Genomic DNA, 16,302 nt, shown 5'->3' with positions numbered 1-16,302 from the left:
GGGGAAAAGTCCAACAATACTAGAGGTTTTAAGCCCGAGTAGGTGAGGAGGGCCAAGGTGCCATGAAAATGAAAAGGGACACAGAAGCGTTTGAAAAATCAGATGAATTCCTTTCTGTCTAGTTAGGTTGAATTGCTGTTGGGGATGTTCGGTAGCACTTTGAAAATGGAACTGGAACGGAAAAGTCAGGACTAGAAATAGAGATTTTTGAGATCTTGATAGATGTAATAGTTAAAGGCATGGAAGGGAGGGGATACACTTGACAAAGGAAGAAATTTGGGGCGAAAACAGTTGTGCAGAGAACACATACGTTTGGGGCCTGGAAACAGGAGCCAGAGAGGACTGACGAGCAGGGTAAGAGGAGAATCAAGAGACACTTGTTTCATGGAATCTAAGAAAGGGGTTTTAACAAGGGGCGGTTCATCTGTGTTAAACACTTTGTAGGAATTGAGGCTTCTGAGGTTTTGATGCCTTTTGGAGATTATTGGTGATTTCGTAAAAGTAGCTTCAGTAACAGTGGTAAAGGGGAGAATGAAAGTTTCAGGGAGTTCAAGAGTTAATGGTTCACCAGCAAGTGCAGGTTTCTCTGTAAAACTTTGGTCTGTTGACCACATCTTTGTGGCAGTCTGGCCTAGCAAAAAATAATTTATTTCCATAGTGGTAAATATGTATTGAACTTTCTTAAACTGCAAAGGTCACTCTTCCTGTGCTATATTTGTTTTTGCAAAGATAAATATGAATTCTGCATCCATGCTGTTAATTTGGGGGTCTTCTTTGTTTTATTTTTTAGTTGAACAGTTGGTGTTATTTTGGCTTAATGTGTTAAAGCTGGGACTCAATATTCTCGATTTTATTGTATATATATATTATGTATTAAGAAATGATAAGATTAGAGATGGATTGCTTTGAAATACTTTGAGAGTCTGGGCTTGGCAGAGTATTCCCCAAAGTAGACTAAAGGGTGAAAGAGACTATGGTGATGGTGTTTTCTCCAGTCAAGACACATAATCAGGTGAGGGGTGGCATAGTCAGGAACCATAGTTTTAATACCCAGATTTTGGAATTTCTGAGCTGTTTGCTCGAGGGACAATGGGACAAAACATTTGAATTAGGATTGACCTGGAAAATAGGGAACGACTGGTTGCATGAGTTAAATGGTTAGAGAGGCATTAGATACAGGATGGTGAAGAAACAGATGAAAGAGAAGGTGAGGGCTTGGTGAGTAGAAACAAAAATAATCAACCTGGGAACACTTTTCTTTTCCATTTTCTGTATTAAATGTCTTTATTTCAATAAAATTAATATATGTAATATATATGACAAAACGATTTTATTGTTCTCTTAATTTAAATGAGATTCTACTTTATTTCCATAGGAATATAGCTTGGAGGTAGAGAGGGAATAAACTTGCATTATATCTTCTTATTTCAATTTTGAGAAAACATTGTATTTTCTTTTCCAACCAGAAAACAAGAGCCTTTCTTAAGAAAGAAAAAACATTTGCTTCTTGTCCAGGCTGTGCAAAAAACAGTTATAGGCTTGTTGTGAAATTTTTTATTACCTTTTCTTCTTTTAGTTTTTATGCCTTGCCATATTTATTATTTTTAAATATACAGTCTGTAGTACAAAGTTTTGTTTAAAAACAAATTGTCAAAATTAAGGTCTATAGCTACACTCATTTAGGGAGGATTATAAAGCTGCTGTGTTGAGATTTCCTTTGCTGGTTGATGGAACTAGAAATTGAACCCCAGCTTCTCTGTCTCAAAGCTGTTCCATTGTGAAGTAGTAATGAAATGTAAGCAGGGAGAGAAAATTGTTTCTCATGTATACTGGTCAGTTCTGATTTGCATCCATTTTCTCTGAACCTTACCACCCGAGGAGACCTAAACAGTTTATTGACTTGCTACCGTTTGTCATGGGTTGTGCTGGTAGTAGCTGGTATTAATTAATAGAAGAGGAAGATACGGTCTGCATCTTCAGGGAGTTCACGTTGTATCAGGGATGGTATGTGTGCGTGTATAATTACTGTGCGTTGCGATGTGTCCTAGATTAGAGGTCTGTTTAAAGGGCTGTGGTCAGAGATGAGGAAGCAATTTGAGAGGAAGTGGAAGATGGGAGTGGGTGCCCGTACTAGTCTCAGGAAATGTTTCAGCAAGATGATTTCTGTACTGAGCTAGAAGAAAGCAAGGAGTTTGCTTGGCAGACTGCTAGGAAAATAACTGAAGCATCAGAATCAACATGAACAAAGAAAATCATTTTGTTACCTAAAGACGCGTCAGCTCAGCCCTCATTTACTTCAAAGTGTGTCCTTTTAGTATCAGTCCTGACTTAGCTTCAAATGAGAAGGCTTAGCTATGAGTATCTAAAAAAGAATGACAGATAAGTTAATCTGTCGTGCAGCAATAGGTAAAGCATAAACAAAGATAGGAAAGATACATTTTGAAAGTTGAAGTTGCATATTTTGCAGTTAAAGGTGGACATTGCAGTTGTATGATTGAAAGACCCTTGGGTTGTTTTAGTTGCTTGTAACAGTATTATTAGTGGTATGCATATTTTTATATAAATATGTTTGTGAAGATTTAAGAACAGCCAATTAGAGATAGTATACTTGTGGTGGAAATTATACTCTGATTTTACTACTTGCTGCCATTACTTTGGGGTTTTAAAAAAAATTTATCTTGGCTTAATGATGCAACTTGTAGATAGTGATAACTTAGCGTTACGATTGAGTGGCTTTTGTGACCGAGGACAATTAAATATTTCAGGTATAAAACCAGATGAATTTATTCATTTAACAGTTATTATTGAATGCCAACTATGTGCCAAACCCCCCCCCACCTTTTAAATTCAGATAGATTCTCCAGCAATTGCCTCGGATATTTTTCAGAGCAGTGGCAAAAGCATTTTATGAGTTAGGTATTCTTTTATTTTGCTGCAATATAACTCTTAAGCTTAAAGTAATTTTATTTCACTTTAAGGTACAGTTTTAAGATTTGTATATTCTTGTGTGCATGTTTACTTTAAGTACTGTCTTATGAAGCTCCTTACTGTTTTTTAGTGTTATGACATTGAGGAATTTGAGGCAGTAGTGTCTGGCATAGTAACAGAGCATGAGAAGTCTGCAATATTTAATTTATTTGCATCCCATCTTACTCCAAAAAGAATTTGATTTAACTTAATTTCCATTTTAGCTCCATTACTTTTTGTATCCATTTGTTTTCTTAGTTGTCCTAATTTAAAATCCAGCCAACAATTAAGTGCAATACTTGTCTCTGTCTAAATGTGTTCTGAATTCTAAGTCTGTTCAGTGAATACGAAGAGAACTAGATAAATTTTAGAGGTGGTGCTAATACAACTTGCTGATGGTTTGGATGTTGAAGGTGAGGGGGTAAAGGAAGGAATCAAGAAGGATTCCCAGCTCTTAGGCTTGAGCACCTGTTGGATGGTGCTGTTTGGACATGTTTGTGATGCCCAGGAGACACCCAGTGGGCAGTCCAGTAGATAGGTAGCTGTTTGACAGGAGACATTCAGCAGACATCTCACAACTCCTTCTCATTAGCCTCGGTCCTTAGATCAGCAGTCACACTGTTCGATCCTTTTAAAGAACTCAAATCTTAACACACAAATGGATACCTTAAAGAGGATAGGCATTTTGCCTATGACTTTTAGAGGTCTTTGAGAAGCAGTTTGTTGATTTAAGATTAGGGGAATAAACTTTTTGTGTCTTAAGAAATAAAGAGAAAATAATTTGGAACTTCGAAAACAAAGTGAATATTAAACTCAGTTTTTATTTGCATCAAAAATTCTAATATATTATGGGGCTGGCCCCGTGGCCGAGTGGGTGAGTTCGTGCACTCTTCTTCTGCGACCCAGGGTTTCACCAGTTCAAATCCTGGGCGTGGACATGGCACTGCTCATCAAGCCTTGGTAAGGCGGCGTCCCACATGCCACAACTTAAAAACAAGGACCCACAACTGAAAATACACAACTGTGTACCGGGGGGCTTTGAGAGAAAAAGGAAAAATAAAATCTTTAAAAAAAGAAAATCTAATATATTAGAGATATACTGACTTGTCTGAGAAGGCTCAATAAGTAATTCTTGAATCCACCCATTTTTAATATGATTTGTATTGTATTAGGTATTGGTCTATAAAGTCCAATAAGATAGTCCAGTTTCTGCCTTCAATTTTATAGTCTAGTGACTGAGACAGACCAGTGTTGAAATACTTTTCACAAGTGGTAATAGAGCAATGTCTTCTTAACTCCTCAGTGCTGGGGGCTGAGGAACAGTTGAGAAGGGAAGGTTCAAGAAGGACTTCACAAAGGAAATAACACTTTAGCCAGGTCCTTCTGTTAAGTCACTAGCAAGAATAATTTGTGAAACTGATATCAGAGGGTGGAGAGTTGATTGTGGTGGTGATGGTGGATAATTCTGTATGGCTGGAGCATGAAACTCTTAAGTGAGAGAGTGTTATAAAAAGAAGCTAGGACATTGGACAGGCAGCATTCAAAATATGTTATAATTAAACTAAGAAATTGGTGGTTTATCTTGGAGGTGGTAGACCCATTGGAGGATTTTTAAGTGTGGGACTAAAAGTGATCAGACTTGCCTTTTAGAACAGTGATTCTGAGATAAGAATGGAATTAAGGAGTTTATTATGTGACTTTTTCAACTTTTAAGGGTAGACTTAATTGAAAATGTCTTTCTTAAAGGCTGTGTTTGGGTTTGTTTGCTGGTGTAAGAAAATACAAAAAAAGAAAAACCCACACCTGGTAAAGAAAGCATGTGGTATCTATAACTTATGTAAATATACCATTTAGCGATATTTTTGCCTAGTTAAGACAGTAAATGATTCAAAGTACCTCTTTACTTTAGGATTATATTAAGTAATTATGTGAAACTTAAGTGAATTATTAGTGTTTAGTTCAGTGCTGTTCTCATATAGTCTGTTACGTAGCACTATGCTTATGAATAAGGTTCCTTAGTGTATGATGGCATGTTTCTCAATTTCCTAGTAACCGCTTTCCTAGAGACAATGGAAATGATGGTCAGGAAGGTGAAATGAAATTGTATGTGTACATACTTTCCATTGTATATAGTTAAATGCACTCTGGTGCTACCTGCACTTCAGGCACTGTTTGGACATTAATTTTGATGTGGTGTTATGAAAACAAAACCTTATTTTGTTTGGGCAAGCATTCAAATCTTAATCTAAGGTTAATTTAACATATGAGCGTTTAATATGCTCCAGGGGTACAGGGCATTACAAATACTAATCTGACAGTAATCTTGTACCCACGGAGCTTAGAGTTTAGTAGGGAAAGTAAGATGTATTCTCTTTATGTATTTATCATAAAGAGAAGGAAATGGTGTCTTAATAGTACATATAAGGTTTATAAAGAACTCAGAAGGGAAAGATTATTTTTGCATAGGGAGGATAAGAAACTCTGAAGGGACTAGGCCTTAAAAGATGGGTACGATTCGGAGGTCTTAAAGTGGAATGACCACTCAGAAGCAAAGAGAAAGCATACACAAAGACACAGGGAGAGGATTATCATGGCACGTTTTTAAAGTGGAATCTTGAAAGCACCTTTTCATGGATTTTTGTTTGTTTTTACCAATTACACACTGCTGGTGTCAGATGCCACCAGGTGCATGCAGTGTTGTATTATTCTGATGTTTTGAGAAATGTAGAAGGAATTTTGGTTTTCCTGTATGCCATACCTACCAGTTTTATCTAGAGTCTGATCTGAAAACCTTTGAATTCTTTTTGTTTATAGCTGGTACATGTTTTTGCTCTCACTTGCTTTTGAACTATGATCTCTCCTGTCCCTCTTTTTGCTACTTGTAATTCCCTTTTTCCTTTTTCATCCCTAATCTGTCCTCTACCTCCCAAGAAAAATCCCAGTTCAATTTTTCACAATTATTTCATGCTGCCGTCTTGTCCATAAAATACAGAGGAACCTAAGAATTACTGAAGTCAGCCTCTATTCCTCCATGCTGTTGATCACACTACTCCTTCGTCTTGAACCTTATACCTATACCGTGGGTCTTAAAGCGTGGCCCCAGACAGCAGCAGCAGCAGCACCTAGGAACTTACTAAAAATACAAATTCTCAGGCTGCACCTCAGACCTACTGAATGAAGAACTCTGAGGATGGGGCCCTGCCGTCTGTATTTTAACAAGCCCTTCAGGTGATTTTGCAGCATGCTCAAATTTGACTGTACGAATGAAGCATGCTTTATAGTACTTAACACTCCCAGGCAAACAAGTTGTCCCAGGATATGTGACTCCTTTTGATCTCTGATCTAGGAGAGATTTTAAAGAAAGAAATAAATCTGTAGTGATTTTAAAGAGGAAAAATCTGTAGCAGCAAATAGCATTTGAAGAGTTTCAGTAATTGACTCAATAGTAATAAACATTTCTTGAGCTCATTTTTTCGTGCCAGGCCGTTTGCTCGGTGACGGTGTTACCCTCATATTACGGAAGGTGACACCCAAGTTAAATGTTCAGTGTCATACAGCTAGAAAGTGGCAGACCTAGAATTTTAATTCAAGCAGCTAACTATGGAACTGACCCGTTTTTTGCTTAGGAAATACGTCCCTACTTGAGGATATCCTTTTAATACAGTTGGGTAGAGTTCTTTTGATGTTGAGTTTTTTTTAATGTACAAAAAGTTTTTAGGTTGAATAGACCACCTTTGTTTTATCTGTTACATCAGAGATTAGTAGCTCTGATCGGTGTGAAAATTTCTAAGTACACTGCTTATGTAGACTTATTTTAGTAGAACATTCTTCATTGGAAGCTTGATGTAGAGAGTATCTCATGCTCTGCTAGGATTTAAGAAAACTGCATATATAAAAATTCAAACGCAAATTAGATATTTATTTGTACACAAAAGTGTTCTCAAGTTCCTTATATGCGAAATGAAAAATCATTTCACATAAAAACTTTGTTTTGCACATTTCTCAAATTTGTCATGTAAAAGAAGAAATGCTTAGAGTGATCGCAGCAGGTATTTCAGAATTATGTTGACATTTTATGATTAAACCCATCCCCCCTTTCCTTTCCTGTGTAGTTTTTATATATATATATATATATATATATATATATATATTTTAAATGATTGTTACCTAAGTTACATTCCTTTTCCTCCTGTGTTTCTGCAGCTATTTAGATTGATATCCTTCTGAGTCACATTTACATAGAATATTTTGTACTGTATGAAGATACTATAAATATCTGAAAATGAAAATCTTTGAGCAGAAAAAATACAAAAATTCTGATTAAGTATGTAAGATGTATATGGAAGTAACTAGGAGGATCTTTGTTAATGTGGAGTAATGAAATCATGAACAATCTTTTCTGCTTTCCCTTTTTTTAATATTTAATTTTTTGAATAGGCAATACATTCATATAATCCAAAAGGTATGAAAGGACGTATAGTAATGTTTGCTTCCTGACTATTTCCTGCAGCTACCCGTTTCTCTTCTCCACAGACAACAAACAACCTTTGTTAATAGTTTCTCTTCCAGAGATATTTTATACACGTGTACAAGCAAATACAAATATATTTTTATTTTTCTTAACACCAATAGTGGTGTATTATAGACACTATTGTGTTCCCCGCTTTTTATACTTAATATGTATTTTTGAGATATTTCCGTATCACTATATGTAAAGAGCTTCCTTATTTGTTTTCAGCTGTATCATATTTGATTGTATGAATAAAACCAATCTTTTTACCAGTCCTCTATTAACAGACTTTTTTGATTGTTTACAGTCTTTGGTTTTTATAAACAGTGCTTCGGTGAGTACCTTTGTGCTGCATACATTGTTTCATGTGTGTGGTTTATCTAGAGGACAAATTTGTAGTACACTTCCTTGGTTAAGGGGTTATGGGTGTTTGTAATTGCCAAATCACCCTTCTCAAGGGGTTGTGCGAATGTTCTTTCCTACCAGCATTGTACTGAAGTTCTGGTTTTCGCACACCCTCACCAACAACCATTTACTTTTCAATACACTTTTTCCCCCCAGTATGCTTGCTTACTTTGAGAACTTTATTACCACAGGAAATAGCATCATAAATGTGGGGGATTTTACTTTGGCAATGTGCCAATGCAAAACAAGATGCTAGTAAGTCTTTTCATTGTAATGAAAAAAAATGCATATTCCTGCTTTAAATCTCTAAGATTGTGGTGATAAAGTTCAGTAGTTTTTAAAGAAAAACAAAAGGCTCACTATTCTATATGTAAGTGCCTATTTGTAAGATTATTTCAAGTGCTGTAAAAGTATAACAAGAATAAGTTAAGAATCTTGAATTAGAGTTCTATCTGTGATTTTTAGAAATACAGACATAATATTCTTAGTTGCTTAAATTTTAGTATCACAAGTAGCAAAAATAAAATGGTGAGAAAGTTAAATGTTACCGGGCTTCTTTTTCATTTAGTTTGTATTTAATAATTTTTTGAATAGTAAAACCAGAATGCTTTCAATATGTCTTTAAACCTGGAAGAAAGTAGGCTCCTTTGAAATTAAATTTCAGCAATGTAATTGAGTAGTGAATTTAAACGATTCACAATGCTGACTTTTCAGTGCTTCTGAAAGCAGGAAGTGTATTACTGACGTTCAGAAATATTCCAGCCCAAAGAACATCCCCACTGCCATATGTGGTAAGGGCTTGTCACTAACTCACAAACCGCTTCTGTAACGCAGTGAATACACAGAATTGGTCTTTGTTGGACATTTCCAATTCAACGTGAAAGAACTTTGTTTTGCAGTGTCTTATAAGTAATTATTAGCTTATGCCTTGGAAGGAGCCTGGCACATGATGGGTGCTCAAGGTATATTGAGAGAAGGAAGAAAGAAGTTTATATGTGATCTTTTAGGCATGATTTTAAAACTTAGTTTTGGGGACCTTTAGTTAAAACACAAAATAAAGACTGAGTTAAGTATTCTGTGTGTTTATTAATGATTTCTAGTGTCCCTTTTCTTTCACTACTGGAATATTAATCTTATGTTTGCACTTACGCTAAAAAAGAAATTACCCTTGGGGTTAATTATTGAGGGGTGGAGAGGTATTGTGAGCTTAGAAAAACAAGAAAATGAGTTGTGAGGAACTGGGTTTAGCAAAATTCATTGAAGAGCTATTTCTAAATCATTAAAATTTTGAAAATATTAATGTTTTTCTAAACTTGAATTTTTCTTTTTTTGTGTTTTAAGCGATTAAGAAGATTGTCTACCAAATATAGAACAGAAAAGATTTATCCCACAGCCACTGGAGAAAAAGAAGAAAATGTAAAAAAGAACAGATATAAGGACATACTGCCATGTAAGTTTGAAATGCCCTTAATAGAACAAATGGGAATGCTAATGAGCAGTTTTGTAGCCTAAACCAGCTTTATTCTTCCTAATGAGTTTGATTGTTAAGGAGGTAGCAATTAACATCCCTTTCAAGGTACACTACAAAGATGATAATTTGTAATTGTGCTTTTTGTTTTTCCTTCTGATAGTAGTTTTTGTTGTTATTATTGTTTAAATTTTTTTCCTTTAAGCATCACAATTACTCTGATACTAACTTACCTTTAAATACTGAGAAATCCAAGTAAGAGTATCTTTTGTGGGCTTCCTGTTCAAAGAAGTTTGGTTAAAATAAAATTGGTTAAAATTATCTAGATAAATAATTCAAAAAATATAATTGAATACATTTTGTAAAATGCTAACAATATTCAACTCTTATCTATCGTCTGCTCACCATAAGAACTTTAATTGATTAATTATGTGTGACAATGAAGCATAAGGTGACCCATGACTGCATGTCCGCTGTTCTCAGCGGTCCAAGTGTGTATCTCTGAGAGTATGCATTCCACTGATAGCATTGTATTCTAGTAATAATATAATTGTATTCTTAAATAGCGTAGTTTTTTGGCAAAACACCTTTAACTCTAAAAGCATGTGTACTTACGTGTGTCCCCATTTTATAAAATAAAAGCTTTCCATCCTACCTGCCATCTCTTAAAGCTGCCAGTAGTCTTTCTCCTTCTCCTCAAGTATTTTAAAATATCTCCATTCCATGACCATTTCCTCAACTCTCATCCATCATTTTTTCCCCAGCTTTATTGAGGTATAATTGGCAACATTTCATTCATTCTTAAAGCCTGTTCTCTCTAAAATGTCCTTGATAATGTTCCCAGTGACTTTAATGACCAGATTTGGTAGTCTGTCTTCAGTCCTTATTCCTTTCTGTTAACTGTTTTGGCGCCATTGACCAGACCTGTTTCTGAAATTTTCTTCTCCCATGATATCCCTCTTTCAAATTGCCTTCTCCCTCTCTTGTCTCCTTCCCTCTCTTTCTCACTGTCTTCTTTGCGTAGACTTAACCCTTCGTCTTTCTGTTGGTGTTCAGCTTTGTTCTCAGCTGTGGGAGCTGTGGGTGACTGTGTCAGCAGAACGACCAAGTGGCAGTATAGCATGGTGGGGAAGAGTTCTGACTCTGGAGGTTCGCATCCTGGTTCTGCCACTTGGTATCTGCATGACTTTGGACTTGGTTTCCTCACCTGTAAAGCGGAGATTAAAATAATAACACTTTTCAGGATTACTTTGAGCATCAGATAGGCTAATACATGTAAAAGGCTTAGAAATGTACCTAGCACATAGTAACCACTCATTAAGCTTTTGCAAAATACACTCTACTTTCCTTACCAGTCCACCTCAGAATAGTGAATGGTATGGGATTCTGGACAGTTTTTGTTAAGGAAGATAATCTTGAGGTACTCTTACTGTGCTCTGCAATTAATGCATGTACTCTTAAAGAGAGAGTTTCTGCACCTTCTTTTTGTATTACCTGGGAAGTGAAACTTAAACAGCTCCAGATTTCTGTTTTCATATGTTGTATTTCATTCATTCATTTTACAAAAAGCTTTGGGCATGTACTGTGTGCTGGGGATACAGCAGAAAACAAACTGGCAAAAGTCCCTGCCTTTGTGCAGCTTATTCTAGTCGAGGTGGTGGACAATAAATGCAAATAACATATATGGTCTGTCTTAGGGTGATAAGTGTTACTGAGAAGAATATAGTAGGAATGAGGCATGTAGAGAAAGCTGAGAACAGAAGGGGGTTGCTTCATAATTTTAAACAGAGAGAGGGAGGTCAGTGGTGTGCTGTTAAACTGGCCCTCTGAAAAAGGAAAGCCCTGATTTGTATTGTTTGCCAGTTTCTGTAATAAGTGGATTATTTGCCATAATCATCACAACAAAACTCTGAAGTGGGCTTGTTTATGGCTTATTTTTTCATTTTCTTAGTGATGTTTTGTAAAGTGTGCAAGCTTTTAATTTTGATCAAGTCCAGTTTATCAATTTTCTGGATCATGCTTTTGATGTTTCATCTAAGAACTCTGCCTAATCCAGGGTCACCAAGATTTCCCACTATGTTTTCTCATTTTTCTTCTAGAAGTATTATAGTTTTAGCCCTTACCGTAGTTTGAGCTCTTAGATTTAATTCTAGAATCCGTTTTGAGTTAATGTTTTAATATGGTGTGAGGTATGGGTCTGAAATAATCTGTGTGCTTGTGAGATTGTTTTAGCACCATTTGTTGAAAAGGCCATCCTCTCTCCACTGGATTACCTTGGTACCTTTGTTGGAAATCATTTAACCATAAATGTAAGGGTTTGTTTCTGGACTCTTAATTGTATTCCACTGACTTGTTCTGAAGCCAGTACCACACTGTCTTGATTACTATAACTTTATAGTAAGTTTGAAAAGCAAGAAGTGTAAGTCCTCCAACTCTGTTCTTATCTTTTTTAATTGGTGTGGTTCTCTTGGATCCTTTGCCTGTCTGTATAAATTGTAGGATCAGTTTGTCAATTTTTGTAAAACGTCCTCCTGGAATTTTTTTTTCTTCTTCTTTTTTTGTGAGGAAGATTTGCCCTGAGCTGACATCTCTTGCCAATACTCCTCTTTTTTTTTGCTTGAGGAAGATTAGCCCTGAACTAGCATCTGTGTCAGTACTTCCTCTACTTTGTGTGTGGAACCCTTGCACAGCATGGCTGATGAGTGGAGCAGGTCTGCACCTGGGATCTGAACTCACAAATCTGGGCCACCAACAGAGCCTGCGGAACTTCAACCACTGAGCCACGTGGCTGGCCCCCTACTGGAATTTTTATAAGGACTGCCTTGACCCTATAGATCAATTTGGGGGAAATTTCTGTCTTTAACCATATTGACTTTTCCAATCTATGAATGTGGAATGTCTCTCTCCATTTATTTAGATCTTCTTTAATTTCTCTCAGTAATGTTATATGGTTTTCAGTGTACAAGTCTTGTATTTCCCTTTTTAAAAAATTCTTTATGCTATTGTGAATGGAATTATTTTATTTTCAAATGCTTTATTACTAGTATATGGGAATAAAATTCATATTTGTATATTTTTTAACTCATTTATTAGTTTAGGAGTTTTTTGTGGATCCTTCAGGTTTTTTTACATACAGAATGTGTCATCTGCCAATAATGATAGTTTTACTACTTCCTTTGCATTCCGAATATCTCTTTTGCCTTATTACTTTGGCTAGAACCTCTGGTATAATGTTGACTTGACGTGGCAAGAGCGGACATCCTTGGCTTTTGATCCATTAGAAGTAATTTCATCACTGTTCAAAGATCAGTTAGGTTTTCCTGGAGCTATCTTGGAAATTTGGTTTATTTTATACTAGAACACCAAGGCCAGTCCCAGAATTAAGAAATTTCTAGGGGCTGGCCCCGTGGCCAAGTGGTTAAGTTTGCGCGCTCTGCTTTGGAGGCCCAGGGTTTCACTGGATCTTGGGTGCAGACATGGCACTGCTTGTCAGACCATGCTGAGGTGGCGTTCCACATAACACAACCAGAAGGACCTACAACTATGTATGGGGGGGGGCTTTGGGGAGAAGAAGGAGAAGGAAAAAAAAGATTGGCAACAGATGTTAGCTCAGGTGCCAATCTAAAAAGAAAAAAGGAAGAAAGTTCTAGGTACCCTTGTGTCAAGCGTGACCTGTGCTTTGTTGAGAGGGCTAAAACTGAGCTGGCTAGCCTTTAGAAGTGATGGATCAGGGTACTTTGCCTATTCTAATGTTAAGCATGGAGATCTTTTTATTTTTCAGACCTAGGATTTAGTCAATAGGAGGTTTCTGTTTCCTTGGAGGTGACAATATTTATATTTTTCTTGTTGCCATAGGTTGTTGATGTTTGTTCAAGGGGAGAACACTTGCTTTAACAACCCTGCTGTGTAGCTAATACTGGTTTCCTTTGTGTGGAGTTGGGCTCTTGAAAGGTTGCAGAGGCACTCAGCAAAACCATGGAGAGGAATGATTGTTTCATTTCTTTGATGTTTTAAAATTCTTTCTATTCATATTTATGCTTAATAGGAGCACCAATGAAGACTATTAAAATACACCTAATGCTATCCTATATAAGCAGCATAAGATTGATTTTTAAATTCTCAATAGTGTATACTATGATGATATAGTATAAAGCAGTGACTGCAAAATTTGCCTGTGCTTTAGAGTTTAAAAAAGGCCATTTCTGTGCCCATCTTGAACTTACTGAATCAAACTTACTGCACCATGTGGGACTCACCAATCGTGTGTTTTAATTTGCTTTCCCCAACTCCTGGTGGTTGTATGATTAGAGATAGGTGAAATAAGATTGGCAAAATGTTGATAATTATTGAAACTGGGTAATGGATATATGGGATTCATTATACGCTTATATTTTTGTGTATGCTATAAAATTTTCTGTCATAGAAAATTTTTTAAAAAATTTCCAGCTGGCATGTAGCAGCCTGGCGCCAGTCTTGACTGTCATTTGGGAGCCACTGTTCTCGTTTGGATCCACAGTCCGTGGAAACAATTACTGAGGATCCAGTGGTGACCCAGCTGTTGTGCAAACCAACAACTGTATAAAGTTTCTGCCTTTGAGATAATTTGAATAGAGGCTAATATGCCACATGAATAAGGGTAATTGATTGGGACCCCTCTTTACTGGCAGACAGGGTGAGAGGAAGCTTACGTATGGTTGCTTAACCACCATTATCTGAACTACTGAATGTTCTGTTCTCGTTAGCAGAAGCGTAGCGTTTTCTTGTATGTTTATTTCCTATCCCAAGTGACTTGAGAAAAGACGTAGATTGGAGTGAAATAATAAACAGAGCGTTGATAAACATGTAAACGTTCTCCTCCCTGGAAACATGCTCAGGAGATAAGTAATGGTAATTGGAGGCTAGCATGTCTTTCTTACATATCTCTTCCTACAAATTTCTAAAGAAGATTTCACCAAAAATAAATAATAAAATCAGCAGAACTGGGCCTTAGTACTAATTTATAAACTTTAGGTCATTGGCAAATTAATTAATTATTCTTTAGTTGTCATTTAAGAGTTTGCTAAGAAGTTTGTGTCCATTAACATTTCTGTATTTGTCTTTTGTATTTTACTTGTCTTTAATATTCATTGTCCTTGGATTGGAAAGGACTGAAGCATGGTAATGGTATTTTACCTGTTATGTATTATGGTCCTTTCTAATCTAGAGCCCATGAATAGCAGGCAGTCCTACTACTGTAGGATTTCCTAGGCTCAAAGTATCTTCCCCTAAATACTTATTAACTACAAAGGGAAAGACAGTAACTCACAGTGGAGACACCAGCCGACACCATATTAACCAAATGACCAAGGTTACACAAGTAATAGGACATTGATATCATGAACCCCTTGGTGTGTCTTCTCACTGAGAAGAACACATCATCATTCTCTGGAGTTCTTACTGAGAATGCATAACCTCGTTCCAACCATAAGAAAAAAGTCAATCAAAGCAACTTTTATAGATTGGAAGAGACTAAGGAGAAACAATAACTAAATGTAATGTAGGACCCTGGAAAGAGAAAAAAGATATTTTTTTAAAAACTGGTAATATTTGTATACAGTCTGTTGAGTAGTATTGTAACAATGTTAATTTTCTATTTTTGGTAATTGTGCTGTGGTTATATAAGATGTTAACATGAAGGGAAGCTGGGTAAGGGACGTATGAGAATTTTCTATACTATTTTTGCAATTTATTGTAAATCTAAAATTAGTTCTAAGAAAGTTTTTAAAAATCAACACAAGCTGGAAAAACCTATTTGTGCTGCTTATCACTCAGGGCTGATTTTTCTCTCTTTACATAGATTTCATATAAATCAGTAGGACAACATAGACATATGGGTAAAATGGACAAAGAATATGAATATATGGTTTATGGTAAAAGAATATGAATAACCAAGAACTATGAAAATGTGCAGTCATTTGCATAATTAAGAAATGCAAGTCTGATTTTTTACTTTTTAGATTGTCACCTATTAAAAAGTATGATGACACTCAGTTTTACTAATAACACTTGTTTTGTGTGAGTTGGTATATACCTTCTAGAAGGCAAGTAGCAATTCCTCTGTTAAGAACTTACTCTGTACCAATGCTGCTAATAGATACACGTACGGCAGTGTTCACTGCAGTCGTGTTTCTAATAGAAAAAATGGCCCATCAGTGATGTAGCTGGTTGAACAATGAAACATCCATATAATAGATTCCATGTAACGTTAAAAAGAGTAAGACAGATGTGTATTTGCTTTGGGGGGCATTCTAGCATATATTCTTAACTGAAAAGTAACAAGGTACAGAAAAACGTGTATGGTATCATTGCATTTGTGTAGTTTTTCAAAGTATATAGATATATGCATAAAAATTACTTTTCAAAGGAAAAAAAGAACCTTAATAGTGTCTTTTGGGAAAGAGAGAACCCTGGAATTCAAGGACAAGGAAAGATTAATTTTCATTTTATATCTTTCTTTAAGTCTAATTTTAAAAATCATGTACATATTACTTTTATTTAGAAAATAAAACTATGTAATTTTACAAAATTAATCAAATTTATGTTTTGGACTTTATTGTAAAGATTGTTTTTTATTCTAAGTGGACATTACCTAATAATAGATATTATTGGCCAAATACAGTATTGAACACTTTTTAGACATCATCCTAATTTATTTATTTCTCACAGTTTACTTAATTTTTATAATTTCTTGTGAAATATGAAAGTTAGATTTTCTAATAAGAATTTTGGCAAATGAACTTGTGTATCAGTAGTTGAATGCTTTTTAAAAACTACAGATTTAAACCCCAGACTCTTATGTAGTAAATCTGGGATGATGCCCAGGAGTCTCCTGTATTTTAGAAGAGTGCCTGAGATTATTCTGATTACGACTGTAACACATGGCTTCACATCATCAGATTTTTGTTTTAAAGAC

General features: G+C 35.7%; 1 protein-coding gene across 1 annotated transcript in view; it reads left to right on the top strand.

The window, feature by feature from the left end:
* Positions 1-9,203: 9,203 nt before the first annotated feature.
* Positions 9,204-16,302, top strand: part of PTPN12 (protein tyrosine phosphatase non-receptor type 12) — a 48,730-nt gene continuing 41,631 nt past the window's right edge. Inside the window, exon 1 of the mRNA XM_046669171.1 lies at positions 9,204-9,332. The gene's annotated coding sequence lies outside the window, so the exon portion shown is untranslated. The remainder of the gene's footprint in view (positions 9,333-16,302) is intronic.

Source organism: Equus quagga, chromosome 8 (genome assembly GCF_021613505.1).
Source record: "Equus quagga isolate Etosha38 chromosome 8, UCLA_HA_Equagga_1.0, whole genome shotgun sequence".
Lineage (NCBI taxonomy): Eukaryota > Metazoa > Chordata > Mammalia > Perissodactyla > Equidae > Equus > Equus quagga.
This window is presented reverse-complemented; position numbering and strand designations above follow the sequence as displayed.